Below are 21,253 nucleotides of genomic sequence, written 5' to 3'. Positions count from 1 at the left end.
ACCTCTTTACAGACACACCTGGAGCCTGCGCTTCACCTGGGGCATGCACATCTTTACATACACAACTGGAGCACACGCTTCACCAGGGCCATGCACATCTTTACAGACACAACTGGAGCATGCGTTTCACCTGGGGAAGGCACCTCTTTATAGACAGACCTGGAGCATGCACTTTACTTTGGGCATGCACCTCTTTACAGACACACCTGGAGAATGCACTTCCCCTGTAGCAAGTACCTCTTTACAGACACACCTTTAGCACCAGTTTCACCTGGGCAATGCCCCTCTTTACAGACACACCTGGAGCATGCACTTTACCTGGGGCATGCACCTCTTTACAGACACACCTGGAGCATGTGCTTTACCTGGGGCATGCACCTCTTTACAGATTCACCTTGAGCACTCGCTTCCCCTGTAGCAAGCACCTATTTACAGACACACCTGGAGCTTGCGCTTCACCTGGGCCGTGCACCTCTTTACAGACACACCTGGAGCACGAGCTTCACGGGCCATGCACCTCTTTACAGACACACCTGGAGCCTGCGCTTCACCTGGGGCAAGCACCTCTTTACATACACATCTTGAGCATGCGCTTCACCTGGGCCATGCACCTCTTTACATACACAACTGGAGCACACGCTTCACCTGGGTCATGCACCTCTTTAAAGACACACCTGGAGCATGCGTTTCACCTGGGGCAGGCATCTCTTTACAGACACACCTGGAGCATGCACTTCCCCTGTAGCAAGCACCTCTTTACAGACACACCTTTAGCACGAGCTTCACCTGGGCCATGCCCCTCTTTACAGACACACCTGGAGCATGCGCTTTACCTGGGGCATGCACCTCTTTCCAGACACACCTGGAGCATGTGCTTTACCTGGGGCATGCACCTCTTTCCAGACTCACCTGGAGCACTCGCTTCCCCTGTAGCAAGCACCTCTTTACAGACACACCTGGAGCCTGCGCTTCAACTGGGCCGTGCACCTCTTTACAGACACACCTGAAGCACGCGCTTCACCTGGGGCATGCACCTCTTTACATACACACTTTGAGCATGCGCATCACCTGGGCCATCCACCTCTTTAAAGACACACCTGGAGCCTGCGCTTCAACTGGGCCATGCACCTCTTTACAGACACACCTGGAGAACGCGCTTTCCCTGTAGCAAGCACCTCTTTCCAGACACACCTGGAGCATGTGCTTTACCTGGGGCATGCACCTCTTTACAGACTCACCTGGAGCACTCGCTTCCCCTGTAGCAAGCACCTCTTTACAGACACACCTGGAGCCTGCGCTTCAACTGGGCCGTGCACCTCTTTACAGACACACCTGGAGCACGCGCTTCACCTGGGCCATGCACCTCTTTAAAGACACACCTGGAGCCTGCGCTTCAACTGGGCCATGCACCTCTTTACAGTCACACTTGGAGAACGCGCTTTCCCTGTAGCAAGCACCTCTTTCCACACAAACCTGGAGCATGAGCTTCACCTGGGCCATGCCCCTCTTTACAGACACACCTGGAGCATGCGCTTTACCTGGGGCATGCACCTCTTTACAGACACACCTGGAGCATGCGCTTTACCTGGGGCATGCACCTCTTTACAGACTCACCTGGAGCCGGCGCTTCACCTGTGGCATGCACCTCTTTACATACACAACTGGAGCACACGTTTCACCTGGGCCATGCACCTCTTTACAGACACACCTGGAGCATGCGTTTCACCTGGGGCAGGCACCTCTTTACAGACACACCTGGAACATGCATTTCACCTGGGCCATGCACCTCTTTACAGACACACCTTAAACATGCACTTCACCTGGGCCATGCACCTCTTTAAAGACACACCTGGAGCCTGCGCTTCAACTGGGCCATGCACCTCTTTACAGTCACACCTGGAGAACGCGCTTTCCCTTTAGCAAGCACCTCTTTCCAGACACACCTGGAGCATGAGCTTCACCTGGGCCATGCCCCTCTTTACAGACACACCTGGAGCATGCGCTTTACCTGGGGCATGAACCTCTTTACAGACACACCTGGAGCATGCACTTTACCTGGGGCATGCACCTCTTTACAGACTCACCTGGAGCCGGCGCTTCACCTGGGGCATGCACCTCTTTACATACACAACTGGAGCACACGTTTCACCTGGGCCATGCATCTCTTTAAAGACACACCTGGAGCCTGCGCTTCAACTGGGCCATGCACCTCTTTACAGTGACACCTGGAGAACGCGCTTTCCCTGTAGCAAGCACCTCTTTCCAGACACACCTGGAGCATGAGCTTCACCTGGCCCATGCACCTCTTTAAAGATACACCTGGAGACCGCGCTTCAACTGGTCCGTGCACCTCTTTACAGACACACCTGGAGAACGCACTTCCCCTGTAGCAAGCACCTCTTCACAAACACACCTGGAGCATGAGCTTCACCTGGGCCATGCCCCTCTTTACAGACACACCTGGAGCATGCGCTTTAACTGGGGCATGCACCTCTTTACAGACACACCTGGAGAACGCACTTCCCCTGTAGCAAGCACCTCTTCACAAACACACCTGGAGCATGAGCTTCACCTGGGCCATGCCCCTCTTTACAGACACACCTGGAGCATGCGCTTTACCTGGGGCATGCACCTCTATACAGACACACCTGGAGCACGTGGTTCACCTGGGCCATGCACTCCTTTACAGACCCACTTGGAGCACAAGCTGCACCTGGGCCATACACCTCTTTACAGACACATCTAGAGCCTGCTCTTCACTTGGGTCATGCGCCTCTTGACAGACACACCTGGAGCACACGTTTCACCTGTGGCATGCACCTCTTTAAAGACAAACCTGGAGCATGCTCTTTACCTGGGGCATGCACCTCTATACAGACACACCTGGAGCCCGCGCTTCACCTGGGGCATGCACTCTTTACATATACAACTGGAGCACACACTTCACCTGGGTCAAGCACCTCTTTACAGACACACCTGGAGCATGCGTTTCACCTGGGGCAGGCACCTCTTTACAGACACACCCGGAACATGCATTTCACCTGGGCCATGCACTTCTTTACAGACACACCTGCAGCATGTGCTTCCCCTGTAGCAAGCACTTCTTTACAGACACACCTGGAGCATGCGCTTTACCCGGGGCATGCACCTCTTTACAGACACACCTGGAACATGCGCTTTACCTGGGGCATGCACCTCTTTACAGACACACCTGGAGCATTTTGTTTACCTGGGCCATGCACCTCTTTACAGACACACTTGGAGCACAAGCTGCACCTGGGCCATGCACCTCTTTATAGACACATCTGGAGCATGCTCTTCACTTGGGTCATGCGCCGCTTTACAGACACACCTGGAGCACACGTTTCACCTGTGGCATGCACCTCTTTAAAGACAAACCTGGAGCATGCTCTTTACCTGGGGCATGCACCTCTTTACAGACACACCTGGAGCCCGCGCTTCACCAGGGGCATGCACTCTTTACATACACAACTGGAGCACACACTTCACCTGGGCCAAGCACCTCTTTACAGACACACCTGGAGCATGCGTTTTACCTGGGCCAGGCACCTCTTTACAGACACACCTGGAACATGTATTTCACCTGGGCCATGCACTTCTTTAAAGACACATCTTCAGCATGTGCTTCCCCTGTAGCAAGCACTTCTTTACAGACACACCTGGAGCATGCGCTTTACCTGGGGCATGCACCTCTTTACAGACACACCTGGAACATGTGCTTTACCTGGGGCATGCACCTCTTTACAGACACACCTGGAGCATGTGGTTTACCTGGGCCATGCACCTCTTTACAGACACACTTGGAGCACAAGCTGTACCTGGGCCATGCACCTCTTTATAGACACATCTGGAGCATGCTCTTCACTTGGGTCATGCGCCTCTTTACAGACACACCTGGAGCACACGTTTCACCTGTGGCATGCACCTCTTTAAAGACAAACCTGGAGCATGCTCTTTACCTGGGGCATGCACCTCTTTACAGACACACCTGGAGCCCGCGCTTCACCAGGGGCATGCACTCTTTACATATACAACTGGAGCACACACTTCACCTGGGCCAAGCACCTCTTTACAGACACACCTGGAGCATGCGTTTTACCTGGGCCATGCACTTCTTTAAAGACACACCTGCAGCATGTGCTTCCCCTGTAGCAAGCACCTCCTTACAGACACACCTGGAGCACAAGCTGCACCTGGGCCATGCAACTCTTTACAGACACATCTGGAGCATGCTCTTCACTTGGGCCATGCACCTCTTTACAGACACACCTGGAGCACACCCTTCGCCTGGGCCATGCACCTCTTTAAAGACACTTGGAGCATGCACTTTACCTGTGGCATGAACCTCTTTACAGACACACCTGGATCCTGGGCTTCACCTGGGGCATGCACCTCTTTACAGATGCACCTGGAGCACAAGCTTCACCTGGGCCATTCACCTCTTTACTTACACACCTGGAGCCTGCACTTCACCTGGGCCATGTACCTCTTTACAGATACACCTGGAGCCTGCGCTTCACCTGGGCCGTGCACCTCGTTACAGACACACCTGGAGCACGCGCTTCACCTGGGCATGCACCTCTTTACAGACACACATGGAGCACGAGCTTCACCTGGGCCATGCACCTCTTTACAGACACACCTGGAGCCCGCACTTCACCTGGGGTAAGCATATCTTTACATACACACCTTGAGCACGCGCTTCACCTGGGCCATGCACCTCTTTAAAGACACACCTGGATCCCGTGCTTCATCTGGGCCGTGCACCTCTTCACAGACACACCTGGAGCACGAGCTTCACCTGGGCTATGCTCCTCTTTAAAATACACACCTGGAGCACGAGCTTCACCTGGGCCATGTGCCTCTTTACAGACACACCTGGAGCCCGCGTTTCACCTGGGGCAAGCACCTCTTTACAGACACACCTGGAGCATGCACTTCACCTGGGGCATGCACCTCTTTACAGACACACCTGGAGCACGAGCTTCACCTGGGCCATGCACCTCTTTTCAGACACACCTGGAACACAAGCTTTACCTGGGCCATGCACCTCTTTACAGACACACCTGGAGCCCGCGGTTCACCTGGGGCAAGCACCTCTTTACATACACACCTGGAGCACGCGCTTCACCTGGGCCATGCACCTCTTTACAGACACACCTGGACCCCGCACTTCCCCTATAGCAAGCACCTCTTTTCAGACACGTCTGGAGCATGTGCTTCACCTGGGCCATGCACCTCTTTACAGACACACCTGGAGCATGCTCTTCACTCGCTGCATGCACCTCTTTACAGACACACCTGGAGCATGCGCTTTACCTGGGGCATGCACCTCTTTACAGACACACCTGGAGCCCGCGCTTCACCTGGGGTATGCATCTCTTTACAGACACACCTGGAGCACGTGCTTCACCTGGGCCATGCACCTCTTTACAGACACACCTGGACCCCGCGCTTCCCCTGTAGCGAGCACCTCTTTTCATACACATCTGGAGCATGTGCTTCACCTGGGCCATGCACCTCTTTACAAACACACCTGGAGCATGAGCTTTACCTGGGGCATGCATCTCTTTACAGACACACCTGGAGCATGCACTTCACCTGAGGCATGCCCCTCTTTACAGACACACCTGGAGCAAGCACTTCACCTGGGTGATCCACCTCTTTACAAACACACCTGTAGCATGCGCTTCACCTGGGCCATGCACCTCTTTACAAACACACCTGGAGCATGCGCTTCACCTGGGCCATGCACCTCTTTACAGACACACCTGGAGCCCGCGCTTCAACTGGGGCATGCGCCCCTTTACATACACACCTGGAGCACACGCTTCACCTGGGTGATGCACCTCTTTACAGACACACCTGGAGCACGCGCTTCACCTGGGTGATGCACCTCTTTACAGACACACCTGGAGCACGCACTTCACCTGGGGCATGCACCTCTTTACAAACACACCTGTAGCCAGCACTTCAACTGGGGCATGCACCCCTTTACATACACACCTGGAGCACGCGCTTCACCTGAGTGATGCACCTCTTTACAGACACCCCTGGAGCATGCGCTTCACCTGGGTGATGCACCTCTTTACAGACACACCTGGAGCACGCGCTTCACCTGGGTGATGCACCTCTTTACAGACACACCTGGAGCACGTGCTTCACCTGGGGCATGTACCTCTTTACAGACTCACCTGGAGCATGTGCTTTACCTGGGCCATGCACCTCTTTGCAAACACACCTGGAGTCCGTGCTTCACCTGGGGCATGCACCTCTTTACAAACACACCCGGAGCCCGCGCTTCACCTGGGGCATGCCCCTCTTTACCTACACATCTGGAGCATGTGCTTTACCTGGGCCATGGACCTCTTTACAAACACACCTGGAGCCCGTGCTTCACCTTGGGCATGCACCTCTTTACAGACACACCTGGAGCCTGCGCTTCACCTGGGGCATGCACCTCTTTACAGACACACCTAGAGCCTGCGCTTCACTTTGGCCGTGCACCTCTTTACAGACACACCTGGAGCCTGCGCTTCACCTGGGCCGTGCTCCTCTTTACAGACACACCTGGAGCCCGCTCTTCACCTGGGGCATGCACCTCTTTACAGACACACCTAGAGCCCGCGCTTCACTTTGGCCGTGCACCTCTTTACCGACACACCTGGAGCACGAGCTTCACCTCGGCCGTGCACCTCTTTACAGACACACCTGGAGCCCGCTCTTCACCTGGGGCATGCACCTCTCTACAGTCACACCTGCAGCCCGCGCTCCACCTGGGGCATGCACCTCTTTACCGACACACCTGGAGCACAAGCTTCACCTGGGGCATGCACCTCTCTACAGTCACACCTGGAGCCCACGCTCCACCTGGGGCATGCACCTCTCTACAGTCACACCTGGAGCCCGCGCTCCACCTGGGGCATGCACCTCTTTACAGACACACCTGGAGCCCACACTTCACTTGGGCCATGCGCCTCTTTACAGACACACCTGGAGCACGCGCTTCACCTGGGCCATGCACCTCTTTACAGACACACCTGGAGCCTGTGCTTTACCTGGGGCATGCACCTCTTTACAGACACACCTGGAGCATGCACTTCACCTGGGGCATGCACCTCTTTACAGACACACCTGGAGCACGTGCTTCACCTGGGTGATGCACCTCTTTACAGACAAACCTGGAGCATGCGCTTCACCTGGGGCATGCACCTCTTTGCAGACACACCTGGAGACAGACCTGGAGCCCACGCTTCACCTGGGGCATGCACCTCTTTGCAGACACACCTGGAGACAGACCTGGAGCCCACGCTTCACCTGGGGCATGCACCTCTTTACAGACACACCTGGAGCCCACGCTCCACCTGGGGCATGCACCTCTTGGAGCGTCGCCTTTTGACAGACACACACCGGGCAGGCGGCTCCTCTTGAGTGATGCACCCGCGCGGGGCGCATTTCGTGACTTGCACATCTGCACAAGGCGCAGATAATCGCCCTCGGACGTGTGTCCTCGGCGAGCTATTGTGGGGATGTGTGTGTGCCACGTGTACTGCACGCACCCTGGGCGTGCACACGCCTACCACACCTGCACTGTGAGCCAACTCCCTCCCCGGCCGAGGTGCAGGATTCTCCATGCAGAGGCATGCCTGCAGCACTCTGCTCCTGACTGTGCAGCGCCCTCTCCCGGGCTCCCTCCTCCCTCTCATCTCAGCCCTCCCCTGAGCGGGGCTGTCACAGTCAGAGCTGGAGCTGGAAGTTCCTGGAGGAAGGTCACCCTCCACCCCGGCTCCCGAGGCCCCCCGGGGTGCAGGGCGGACCCCCGCTGACCGGCACAGGTGGCGAGAGCGCAGGAGGAGGCGCCGCCCGGACCTCAAGGTTAGAAAATCCGCGAACTGCGGGTGTGCATGAGTGAGAGAGAGAGAGAGAGTGACGGCGCCTGGGGGCGTGAAGGGAGAGTGGGAGAAAGTCACAAGAAAGTGCTCCATGTAAGAAGAGACCGCCGGGAGCGGGGCTAGAGACTGCGCCCGTAGACAGCAGGGACACAAGATTACAAGCAGTAATAAACCAAGTGACTGCTGTGACAGGGAGACGGCAAGGAGAGAAGAGATAAACAGAAGACAGGCAGAGACAGGGAGACCCGTGCAGGCAGCGGAGAGAGAGAGAGGGGGGACAGGGGCAGAAAGAGAGACCACAGAACCAGTGAGAGACAGCCAGAAAACGCAGAGAGACGCCAATACCGAGGACGCGGAGAGAACTCTCGCAAATGCACGCTGTCACCGGGCTCCATCACACATGCACGTGTGCATGTGCGTACTATATGATAAGGTGCACACATGTACTCGCGTGTATGTGCAAATATGAAGGCTACAATGACATGGGTGTGTCAATGTGTGCTTATGTGCCTATATGATTTCACGTGTGCCAGTGGTTTTAACGTGTGTGCGTCTGTGTATAAAAACATATATGTGGATTTAAATACGCATGCACTTTCACGTGTGTACTGCTGTTTAGATATGTGTATGCCCACGTGTGCATTCATTTATGTTCACATGCATAAGTGTGTGTGTGAGCATTTACACGTGCACAGGATTTCTAAGAGTGGGTGGGCAGAACATACGGGCATGTTATTTACATGTCGTGCACATCTGCAAGGCCCAGAGGTGCTGGTACACATCTTCAGATGCATGTGCCTGGATATACATACACACATTTGTATACATGTGAGTGATACTTTTGTCAAGATTGCATGCAGCGCGTTGCGCTTGCTGCCTCCCACAAGCGCTGTAGTTTAACGGAATCGTTATCTGGTGCGGTAAATGGAAAGGCCCAAGCCACGTGGTTAATCAATGTCAGCCGAACCCTATGATGGCATTATTGGTCCTTAATGCCCGTGTCCTGGCATGGCTGCGTGATTTAACATGTGAAAACATAGCTCGGCTTCACAGGGGGTACACGCCTCACACCCGGAACCCGGGCCTCACTGCGAGTTCCGCGGCGGTCGCCTTCCGAGACAGAGTGGGGGGTTTCCCTCCGGCCTGGAGCAGGGGGTAAACCTCAAACTTCACCCCAGAAACGAGTGGGTTTATCACGGGGGAACAGAGGTAATCCCACAGTAAACCGGCGGGAAGGGTAGCCGAGTGTGGCGGCATTTCCAAGACATGCCGCAGAAAGAGGCGCAGTCTTCTGCACATAAGTAGCCACCAGGGGCCAGGTTACAGAAACTTTGCACCTGTTCAAGTGCAAAGTTTGCCCTGTATTAGCACCAGGGCAACGTGTGCCCTATTTTTAAAAACACTGGGACACATTAAAAAACGATAGCACCTGGACAAGTGCAGTTTGGCATATTAAAAGCACCAGGGCAAACATTGCCCGAGTGCAAAAAGGATGCATTTTCACTACATGTTTTCACCAGGGCAAAGTTGGCCCTCGTGCTAATGTGGAATGTTATTAGCACTAGGGCACACTTTGCCCTGGTGCAAACATGCATAACACATTTATCTGTTTAGCACTAGAGCAATTTTTGCCCTGGAGCTTTTAATATGCCAAACTGCACTTGTCCGGGTGCTATGGTTTTTTAATGTGTCCCAGTGTTTTTAAAAATATAGCACACTTTGCTCTAGTGCTAATACCGTGCAAACTTTGCTCTAGTGCTAATACCGTGCACACTTTGCTCTAGTGCTAATACCGTGCACACTTTGCTCTAGTGCTAATACCGTGCACACGTTGCGCTTGCACCAGTGCAAAGTTTCTGTAATCCATGTGGTATAAGCGTGTTTATAAACCCACACGCGATTGGCATGCACCTTTTGTGGCAGGGTGAGGTTGCTTCAGCAGAGCACGGTTTGTTTCTCAGTTGAGGACATATTTGGAGCAGTAAGTTGAGTGATGATGGCCCGAGGTTACGTCACTCAGCAGGTGGGCTTTTACTGAAGACAGTTTCCAGGTTTTTTGTGTGGAATGACTGGGCTTTCGCAGCTTCTGCCCGCGGTGAGGCCCCTGGTCCTGGGGAGCCCGGAATCCCGATAATAAGCTCCGTGTTTGCTGTTACTAGGACGGGGGCTGCTGCTGAAACAAGCCGCTGTAAATACATTGGACCGCAGCTGTTCAGTGCTGGCAGGGAATGGATTCCATGGGTCCAGATCTGCCCCCCTGCACTGCCCCACTCGCAGTGTGCACCATTCCAGCTAAACACACGCTCTGGTTTTGATTATTTAAAGTGTCTGCCATGCGTGGCGATACATCAGTGCAACTGACTAGCTTCAGACCCTAGGCTGCCCATTGGTCGAAATGCATAATGCATAGAAATGTTCATTTACATGAGTTACAAAAAGGATTCAGTATGGCGTCATCTTCCAAAGGTATGATGGAATCTCTCATAGGTACGATGTCATCTCTCAAAGGTATGACATCATCGCTCAAAGGTATGACATCATCTCTCAAAGGTATGCCAGTCCCTCTCAAAGGTATGACATCATATGTCAGAGGTATGACATCATATCTCAAAGGTATGACGACATCTCTCAAAGGTATGATGGCATATCTCAAAGGTATGACATCATATCTCAAAGGTATGACATCATCTCTCAAAGGTATGATATCCTATCTGAAAGGTATGATGTCATCTCTCAAAGGTATGATGGCATCTCTCCAAGGTATGACATAATTTCTCAAAGGTATGACGTCATCTCTCAAAGGTATGCCATCCCCTCTCAAAGGTATGACATCATATCTCAGAGGTATGACATCATCTCTCAAAGGTATGACATCATATCTCAAAGGTATGATGGCATCTCTCAAAGGTATGACATCATATCTCAAAGGTATGACGTCATCTCTCAAAGGTATGCCAGCCCCTCTCTAAGGTATGACATCATATCTCAGAGGTATGACATCATCTCTCAAAGGTATGACATCATATCTAAAAGGTATGACATCATCTCTCAAAGGTATGGCATCATATCTCAAAAGTATGACTGGTCAGCATCAGACTTGCCCCCACGCTCCTACAATTCAGAAAAGAACTCAAGACCCACCTCTCCAAGAAGTCTCTCCTCCTCAACACCTAGGCCACCATGTCGCCCCTCGCGCCACCTGACTCGTTAGACGCGGCCCGCGCAATCCTCCCTGCCACCCTGGCCCTCTGTATCCTACCCGCAGTGTATATCTGTTCCCTATGAAAAGCACTCTTTTATGCATCTGTAATGTTGTACACCTCTGTAAAGAGCTCTGTTGTGTACCTGTATTGGTGTTTACCTCTGTAAAGCGTTCTGTTGCTTCTCGAAGCCAAGTCCGCGCTCAATAAATACCATCTTAATAGTCATCTTTCAAAGAGACGCCATCATTGCTATGAATTGTTGGTTCTGAATAGGCAGCATGTAATGTATATACTCATGCTTCCATACATACGTGGGTTTGTAACTATATGTAGCAAGTATTTGTATTTGTATTTATTTATTTGTGAAGCGCGGCCAAGCTCTGAGGAAACTGGGCGCTAATCTTACAGGTTACACACGTGTAGGATAAACAGGAACATTAAACATTACAAGTTTCATAGACACAGACTATCAGATCTTACTGTGTGGGCACGGAAGTGCAGATATCCCGGAGGGATATCCCGGAGGGCCCAGAAAAGGTGCATCATTAACGTTGCTTACAGTCAGAGTTTGACATGTTAAGTGTACATGAATAAATAAATACACATGCGTAAGCAATCAGTGCAGTGGAGCACTCATTACATATGAAGGGGATGTGATGGTGGAGTACAGCAAGGGAGTATATGTACAGTAGGTCTGAGAAGTAGAGGGTAGGAACTTACAGTGCTGATCGGTTGTGAAGGGAGGTTTGGTGGGTTCATTTGGCAGAGAAGACGGGTTGATGTCTTGATCATGGAACCAGCTTTTTACCTTTAAGCGAAATTGTGCGAATGAAGGTTCTTCTCTGATGTGGATGGGGAGATGATTCCATTTCTTAGCCGCAAGGACTGGGAAGCTGGCTCCGCCTGCCCGTTGTTGGTTGAAACGTGGGATGGAGACCCTATGTGCTTGAGCAGATCTAGTAGGTTGCGCAGAGGTGTGGCGTGAAAGGGTGTCCACTAGAAAGGTTGGTGCCTGATTGTAGAGACACTTGTGAGTGAGTGAAAGTGACTTCAGATCTATCCTTTGCTTGATTTTGAGCCACTTTATAGATTGTCTAGTAGTTGCAATGTGGTGTTTTCTAGGAATGTTACAGGCTGAGATGTCCCCGGGTAAAGTGCATTACAGTAGTCGAGTTTTGATAAAACAAATGCTCTTGCTACTGAAGAGCAGTTTGTCAGAGTCAGGTAGGGTCGGCAAGCTGTGATGAGCTTGCAGGTCAGTGCCGTAGAAGAGGCTAAGGCATTGGTTTGTCTCGTAAATATGAGGGCAGAGTCCATGTATATTCCTAGGGTTTTTACCTCTTTTTCTACTTTAATGAGGTTACCATCCATGTTAAAAGATGAGAACATAGGCCCTAACTTGTTCAATTTGGCAGGAGAGCCAAGAAGGAGTAATTCGGTCGTTTTGTCATTTAGACGGAGACTGTGCTTTGCCATCCAGATTTGTATAGTACTATTGTACTCAGGAGACCTCTGGTCGGCCCATATAGCCGAGGTTGGCTCAGAGAGCACTTAAGACGGGATAGCTGCACCTTGAGATTGATAGGGGTGAAGATTTATTACTCCAACACCAATCAATAAGGACAACTCAATGGTTTTGCAAAGGGAGTCCGTTTAATGACAAGTACAAAAAACGGGGAGTCATGGCAATCAGCAGTGATGCGATAGTCTGTCTCGCTTCAACTCCAATGAACTTCATAAAAAACACATAATTTATACTGAAAATTCAACATGAGTTAACAAGCATTTCTATTGGTTTGGAAAAGGTAACTTTAATATAGGTTCTATATCTCTATATGGTAACGGAGTGAAGGGATTGGGTAAATACTGTCAGGTGGGCATCTAAGCCCTTCCTTCAAAATAGCTCCTGTAGATGTCACTAAAAGTACTACGTCCCATTGGTTCTACTACTATAGGACCCTAGATTATGTGGTCCATTGTGATTGGGTTGGCATCAACCCCATGCATAAATTTCCACTTTACTTAGCAGCACGCAGAATGGTCAGCCTGGTGCAGGGTGCCCCCTCAGCTACCTGGCCTTCCTCCAATTAAGGTTACAATCAATCATCACTTCAACAACAATGTGTCAATAATGTTACTGTGGTTGGCCTCGAAACTGCATCTTCTGTCTGGGAAAGTTCCGATATCTTCTCCTGGGCAGATGCCACACGTAGGTGTGAACTCGTGCTTCTCCTCACTCGGTCACGTGATGCAGACACAGTGAATTTTCCTAGTTACTCTTGATTTGTGCATTTAATTCTTATTCAGCTTGCCAGCTGCCTACGCTTCCTTATCTTGACCTTTCAGAGACAGGATATTCTGTTCTTAAGTTTCAATTAGATGTAGCTACTGTTCGTTCCTTCTATTGGTATGACCTTGGCTCTCTTGGCATGAGTTGCATCTGCTGAGTTTCATTTCAGCCCTCTCTTCTCATTTTGCTAGAATATGAATCTTGTCTTGTTTGGCCTCTAGTAACCTGAGTTGATTCTGCCTTTCGTGTAAAGTGGAACCGCACTTATAATAATGTGCTTTGTTTTGAGGTAGATTATGTACAATGGTACTTGCCACGCTATTCTTCTACTTAGCATAGTAAGCTGTACTGTTTTCTTAGCTTTCTTGCGGTTCCAAGCATATGTACAGGTGTTAGCTGGTTGAATATCTTCATCCTGCTTACAGCTTAACTCTCTTACACTTTGATAGCTTCCTATCACTTTAAACTCACAATCTGTTTTCTCATAGCGTTTTCGTCTCCTTGTGTCATTCTTGGTTTGTCATTTCAAATGATGGTTCTATCTGTGAGTCCGTCCGGGCTCTCTTGACGTCACCATTCGTCTTCCATTAAGACCTTTTTGGTTTCTTAGGCAATCTTCATTTCGTTTCATTTGTTGGTAGGGTCAATGGATACCTTACTGTCCATGGTTGTCTGGTGATTGGTACTTCAATAGGTGTTGCTCTTCTGATGGGTACTGGTCAGAGCCCTACTGCGGCTCTCTGCTGGTTTATTTGCTCATCATACGTCACATATTTTGGTGTGAATGTTCCTGGTACTTCAAAATGGGTGATGGGAGTGCAGGCTTTATTTGGGACCTCCTCTACCCTATAGATATAATTGAGTGTCTTACTGTCTACACTGTCTTCACCAGTGATGGTATGAGTATCTGGGTATCATCCACATAATTATTGTAAATAATACCCAGATGGTCATGTATATCAAAAAGAGGCTTGGTGAACACATTGTACAGAGTTGGGAAGACGCATGATCCCTGTGGTATCCCACAGGTCATAGGTGAAGCTGGGGAGGTGGCAGAAGGGGCGAGGACTCTCATGGACCTGTTACTGAGGAAGGATTCAATCCATGCGTTAGCTTGGTCCGAGAAGTGTGCGGCAAATGACAGGTGTTTACATAAAATGTTATGGTTCACCAAGTCAAAAGTCGCAGAGAGGTCGAGTAGTAGAAGTAAGGCTGACTAGCCTTTGTCTTTTAAGTTCTGAATTTGGGATTTCAAATTGACGAGTGCTGACTCTGTCCCGTGTCTCGGTCTGAACCCTGACTGTCTTAGTCCTAGTAGATTGTTTGATTCCAGGTGTTGCTGTATCTGGAGATAAGCTGTACGGTTCAGGATTTTCAACAGGAAAGGGACTGTGGTGATGGGTCTGGAGTTGGATGGGTTATTAGGGTCCAAGGAAGGTTTTTTTTAGTAGGGGGGAGTACAGAGTTTGTGTTAAATAAGAAGTTAATGAGCGAGGTAATGAACAGAGCAAGTTCTACGGCTGCCTCTTTGATAAGCGGGCCGGGACAACTGTCACCCTGGCAGTTCGACGGTTTAAGTTTGAGTATAATTGATTAAACTTCTTTGATGGAGAGGGTTTTGAATGTAAATTGCGGTATATTCAGAACCGGGCGAAGCGGTATGTCCTCATGGGTGGCTGTATCAATAAGGCTTTTTTTCTTTGGATTTTGTCTAGGAGTAGGCTGATTTTATCTTGGAGCGCCTTCAGAATTTTCGAGCACCAAGAAGTATGTTTGGTGCAAGTATCAGGTTCGGGGGCTGGTGTTTCTAGTTCTTTCAATATATTGAATAATTCCTTGGTACTGGACATGGCTTTAGCTATGCGATCATTGAAATGATCTTTATGGCCTGGATAATAGCTGCCTTGTAGATAGTTGAGGCGGCCGTGAAGTCGTCCTTGTTGGACTCTGATGTGGACTTTTTCCAGGTGGATTCTGCTGTTGTTTTTGCTTTCCTTAAAGTCTTGAGTTGGGGGTTGTAGTCCAGAGTTAAGACATGGTTGCATGAATTTAGAAGGCCTGATGTCAGTTGAACATGGAAGAATATGTGTCATGGTGAGGTGTAAGGTAGAGCCACTGGAGCACAAGTTGGAATCCATGAGTTGGAGACAGGGTAACGTGTCGGATAATATGTTGGGCAGTGTACAATAGATGGAATCGTAAATAATGGGTGCGAGCAATAGTTGTAGTAACAACATGGCTACTATAGCTAATAAGGGTATGCAATGCACATGGGAATGACTGTGCTGGTGGGCTTGAGTGTATGTATGTGTCTCTCTGTGCACATGTATAGACCAAAATATCAGGAACTGAAAAGTCACACCGCGTCTCTTGTTGGTGCCTTGAATATGGGTCACAGAGCTGAAGCGTGCAATGGACCAGCGAACGGAAACGCTGCCCGGGTGCAAGTGCAGTGTTGCACACCATTAGCATTAGGGTCCCGACTGCCTTAGCATAGCAACCTCTCCTTTCAATGCAAGGTTTGCGCCAGTGCCAATGTGGAATGGTATTAGCACTAGGCTAGAACGGTAAAGTGATTGTTAGAAGGTTTGGAATTAGTCTAAGCCACTGGAGTTGCTCTGGGCAACCCGCCAAGCCACCATAGGTCAGCCTCACAGCATGACAGACGAGGGAAGGCCACATGCAAACCAAGGGTGGTTCTGCCGGGCCATAAGCAGCACAGCTGCAACTCTCTGATGAAGCCCAACATGGCTGAAACACGTCTGAGTGTGCGTGTGTTTCTGGGCAGAGGAGATGTGGCCTAGCACTTCAAGCTGCACTTCTCCCATTGGTCTCAGGACGAAGGGTGATTTGCATATGGTTGTTTTACATCTGCAATGGCACAGACAGGCTGAAAACAGTGGTGTGAAGGTTCACCAAACCAATGCCAGTGGCTAAGATTAATTCACAACCTCCACCCGTCACACTTTTTAGCTTTAGTTTGTCTCCATAAGTGAGGAGGCTGTGCCCAGATATGGGGCGCTTTCTACTTGCACAAGGGGATGAGGTGTCAACGACTGTGGCAATGAGGTTTACGAGGGCGGAGTGTCCGGAGGTAGTAGAGTTGGGTTACCAGAGGTTCCGTGTGAAAGCTTGTGTAGCGTTGCCTTTGAGATGTTACAAGTGTCAGCAGTTTGGACATGTGGCGAGAGTATGCAGGAATGAGAGGCACTGTGGGAGGTGTGATGGAGATCATGATATTAAGGAATGCAAGGGGGAGACCCCGGAGAAGTGTGTGAATTGTGGAGGGGGGCACTCTACTGCGTTTAGGGGGTGTGAGAGTATTAGGGTGGCAAGAGAGGTGGTGCAGGTGAGGGCGGCAGGTTTGTCTTATGCGGAGGCAGTGGCAAAGGTGAAACTGGTACGAGTAGTGAACGAGGTGTGTGGGAGAGAGCTGGTGGTGGATGAGGCTGCGGGAAGGAAGAGAGTGGTGGGAGAGGTGAAAGGCGTAGAAATGATGGTTGTCCCGAAAACTGAGTTTATGTGCTTTATAGTGAGTGTGCTGGAGCGGGTTCAGGGGAATTTGTCATTCATTGTGTCGGATCTTATGAAAGGAGTGGTGGAAGCAGGGAGGAGGTTTTTGAATGTTGTGGATGTGTTGGAACTAGATGTGTTTACGAAGGTTGCTAAAGTGCGGAAACAGAGTGGGGTGTCGGCCTGAGAATTTTGCAGTGGAATACGAGGAGCTTGTTGAGGAATGGGCAGGAGTTGAAAGCGGTGTTGTGTGGGGAATTGAATGTTGATGTGGTTTGTATCCAGGAAACGTGGTTAAGGGGTGATCTGAGGTTTGTGATGCCGGGTTTTGAGTTGTTTCGTAAGGATAGGATGGAGGGGAGAGGGGGCGGTGTAGCTCTGGCAGTTCGGAAGGGGTTGGTTGCAAGGGAGATTGTGGTAGATGGAACTGTGGAGGTTATCGGGGCGGGGATTTGGGTAGGGGGATCTGAAGTTTTGGTGTTGAATTATTATAATCCGTGTGAGATGGTGGAGGTGGATGTGCTGTCTGGTGTGATAAGGGGACATGTGGGCCCTTGTGTTTTATGTGGCAATTTCAACAGTGCCAATACGTTGTGGGGTAGTGATCGGACGGATGCTAATGGGGAATTGCAGGAAGGTATGGCGGATGAATTGAGTCTGTTTTTGCTGAATGACGGTTCGGGCACGCGGTTGGATGTGAGGACTGGGAAGTTGTCGTGTTTAGATCTGACCTGGGTGTCTGCTGCGATTGCAGGTGAATGTGACTGGACGGTGCGTGAGGATGGGGATATGGGGAGTGATCATTCTGGCATTTTGGTGACTGTGAGGGGTGAAGTAGGGGTCAGGTCTCAGGTGCTTGGGAGTCGATTGAATCTTAGGAAGGCTGATTGGGAGTTGTATAAAAGATTATGTCAGGATTTGATTGTTCCTTGAGATACAGATGGGGGGGGTGGAGGAATGGAATGAGCATTTGGTGCAGGGAATGAGAGCAGAGTTGGTGGCAGCAGTTCCGGAGGTTGAGAAGGGGAAGGGTGGGAAGGTGGAGGTTCCTTGGTGGTTGGTGGAATGTTCATGGGCTGTGGCAGCGCGTAAGAAGGTGAGGGCCAGGGCGGTGAGAACGGGAATGTTGGAGGATTTGTTAGCATATAAGAAGGCGAAGGCGGTGGTACAGAGGGTGACTAGGGAAAGAAAGTGTGGATATTGGAGGGGCTATTGTGGGTCTCTGGGGAGTAATTCTGGTGTGGGTGAGGTTTGGAAGCAGTTCAAGCGGATGTCCGGGTTGATGAGGCCGCAGGGTGGTATGTCTGTGTTGTTGAAAGGGGTGGAGGTGGTCAGTGAAGATGGGAAGAAGGTGAATTTGTTGGGGGAGCATTTTGCGGGAGTGCACAGTTCAGAGAACTTCCCAGAGGCGGTGAGACTAAGTATGGGAGTGGTTGAGGAGGAGAAGCGGGAGTTGTTGGCGAATGTTGGGCCTTGGGAAGAGCAGTATGAGGTTCTGTTTTCTATGGTGGAGTTGATGGGGCGATTCAGAATGGAAAGTGGTCTAGTCCAGGGGTGGATGGGGTCATGTATGTATTTTTGGAGAAGTTGTCAGTGGAATGTAAGTTGGAGGTGTTAGCATTGTTCAATGAGATCTGGAAGAGTGGAGTTTTACCGAGGTTGTGGAAGAGAGCGATTGTGGTGGCGATTTTGAAGGGTGGTAAGGTCCCTACAGAGTGTAAGTTGTATATGCCGATTGCACTGACTGTTGTGCTGTGTAAGGTGATGGAACGGATGGTAGTTGAGCGATTGGGGTTTTACTTGGAGTCGAATGGGTGTTTGAGTGATTTTCAGAGTGGGTTCAGGAGGAATCGGTCGGTGGCAGATCCGTTAGTGAGGTTGGTGACTGGAGTGGAGGAGGCGTTGTGTGACGGGGAGATGGTGGGGGGCGTTCTTTTTGGATTTGGAGAAGGCGTATGATATGGTGTGGAGGAGTGGGTTGCTGGTGAGACTGTTGGAGATGGGTGTGAAAGGGAGGATGTTTCAGTGGATTAGGGCGTTTTTGGCTGACAGAACCTTTCAGGTGAGAGTGAGGGGGGTGATGTCTGAGGTTTGGAAGATGGAAATTGGGACGCCGCAGGGGAGTGTGATTAGTGCGATACTGTTTAATGTGATGGTGGATGGGTTGATTCGAGCTTTGGCGGGTTTCGGGTGTCAGATGGATTTCTTCGCAGATGATGGTGTGGTATGGATAAGAGGGCGGAGTTTGTTGTTGGTGCAGAGTCGGCTGCAAGCTGCGATAGTGCGTATGGAGGAGTGGTGTGGGAAATGGGGCTTTTCGGTGTCTGTAGATAAAAGTGTGAGTATGGTTTTCTCAAGGAGAAGAGTGCAGCAAGGGTTGGACTTGGTTTTGAAAGGTGAGAGGGTGAAAAGCGTGGAAGAGTTTCGGTACTGTTACTTGGGGGTGATTTTGGATAGCAAGTAAAATTGGAATTTGCAGGTGAATTGCATGGTGGATAAGTGTAAACGTAGGTTGAATTTGTTGCGGGCGGTGACTGGGAAAGAGTGGGGTGCGCAGCAGAAGTGTCTATGAATGTTGTATAAGGGGTTGATTTTGAGTGTGATGGATTTTGGATGCCAGGTGTCTGTGGGTTTCACGGCGAGTCAGAAGTTGCGGTTGGATAGGGTACAGGCGAGGGCATTGAGGGTGTGTTCGGGTGTGATGAGGTCCTCTCCAGTGAATGCGGTTCAGGTGCTTGTGGGAGAGATGCCGTTGGGGTTGAGGAGGGATGAGTTGAATATGAGATGGTGGGTGAAATGCAGTGCGAAGAGTGTGGCTCATCCGGTGCGTGAATGTTTGAAGTATAATTGGACGTTTGACTATTATAGGGACCGGTGGAGGAGGAAGGGGGACACTTTTGGGTTTCACATGTGGGAGAAAGGAGTGCAGTGGGGTGTGGGCGATTTGATGACTGTGACGGCTACAGATTTGGAGAGATGGCCGAGGTGGATGATGGGGTCTCCAAAGGTGTGTTTGGAGTTGGCGAATGTGGTGTCGAAGAAGAGAGGATTGCCGGGCGAGATCACAGCTTTGGGTCAGGCGTATTTGGCAGGTAAGGAAGGAAGCTAGGTGTTCACGGATGGTTCGAAGGATCCTGTGTCTGGGAGAGTGGGTATGGCGTATTATCTGGAAAGCTCTGGGGAGTATAAAGTGGGACGATTGACGAATGATGTATCGATTTGTACGGCTGAGTTGGTGGCGATTGCATTAGCGATTGATAGGGTGTGCGAGTTGGGGTTAGAGAAGGTGGTGATGTTTTCAGATTCATTGAGTGGGACCAGGCGATTGTGGCAGGGGATGGTGATAGGAAGGGTGTGATTATGGACATCAGGAGGAAGATTGATCAGTGTGTGCGTGGAGGAATGGATTTGGAGTTGGTGTGGGTTCCCAGTCACAGTGGCATTTTGGGTAATGAGTTGGTGGATCTGGCGGTGGGTGAGGGTATGAGGAGGGGAGCGGTTGATGTGAGGTTGCCTTTGAGTGTGGATGAGGTAAAGACTATGGTGGTGAGACGGGTCATGGAAGAGTGGCAGGAGAGGTGGGTGAGTGGGGTGAAGGGCAGGCGGATTTTTGGTGTTCGTGGGAAAGTGTCGGTGAAGGTGGATGCGGGGAGACTGGAATGGAGGAGGGGGGAGGTGGTGATGCTAAATCGGTTGAGGATAGGACATGTGGGGCTGAACGACTGTCTGTTTCGAGTAGGGAAGCGTGAGTCGAGGGATTGTGTGGTGTGTGGGGTGCCTGAGACTGTGGGACATTTTCTGCTTAGGTGTGAGAGACATGTTGAGGAGAGAGAATTGATGAGGGTTCGGTTGTCTGCGCTGGGTGTGGCTGAGCTGAGTGGGAAGGCTTTGCTGGTAGGTGATGGGGAGAGAGGCAGGAGGAGGAACAGTGTGATGTTGGATTTTGTGAGGCAGACTGGGCGGTGGGAGGAGTTGTGAGTTTATGGGAGATAAATATTGATTGGTGGGTCTGGTGCACATCATCCTTTAGGATGGGGAAGCGCCTGCGTGGGTCTGCCCACGCCTCTGATAATTAAGAAGAAGAACCACAGGGAGACAAGGTGCACCTCACTGATGAAGCTACACATTTCTGAAACATGTCTGGCGTTGCCTGTGTTTCTGTGCAGGCGGGGTCTGGCCTAGCGCTTCGGGATAGCCTGCTCTCATTGGTGGCAGGGCCAAGTCTGATATGTAAATGACTGGTCCACGTCTGCAATGATGCAGAGAGGCTAAAAAACATTGGTGTGGAAGTTTGCACGAATCCATTGCAGTGGTTAAGATTAACTAATAAACTT

The 21,253-nt window shown here is 50.7% G+C and overlaps 1 protein-coding gene across 1 annotated transcript in view; it reads left to right on the top strand.

The window, feature by feature from the left end:
- Positions 1 to 7,628: 7,628 nt before the first annotated feature.
- LOC138480714 (serine protease 23-like) overlaps positions 7,629 to 21,253 on the top strand; it is a 194,867-nt gene continuing 181,242 nt past the window's right edge. Inside the window, exon 1 of the mRNA XM_069612420.1 lies at positions 7,629 to 7,896. The gene's annotated coding sequence lies outside the window, so the exon portion shown is untranslated. The remainder of the gene's footprint in view (positions 7,897 to 21,253) is intronic.

This window comes from Ambystoma mexicanum, chromosome 5p (assembly GCF_040938575.1).
Source record: "Ambystoma mexicanum isolate Mex_15411 chromosome 5p, UKY_AmexF1_1, whole genome shotgun sequence".
NCBI classification, from domain to species: domain Eukaryota; kingdom Metazoa; phylum Chordata; class Amphibia; order Caudata; family Ambystomatidae; genus Ambystoma; species Ambystoma mexicanum.
The sequence above is the reverse complement of the archived record's forward strand: the minus strand, read 5'-3'. Positions and strand labels throughout refer to the sequence as shown.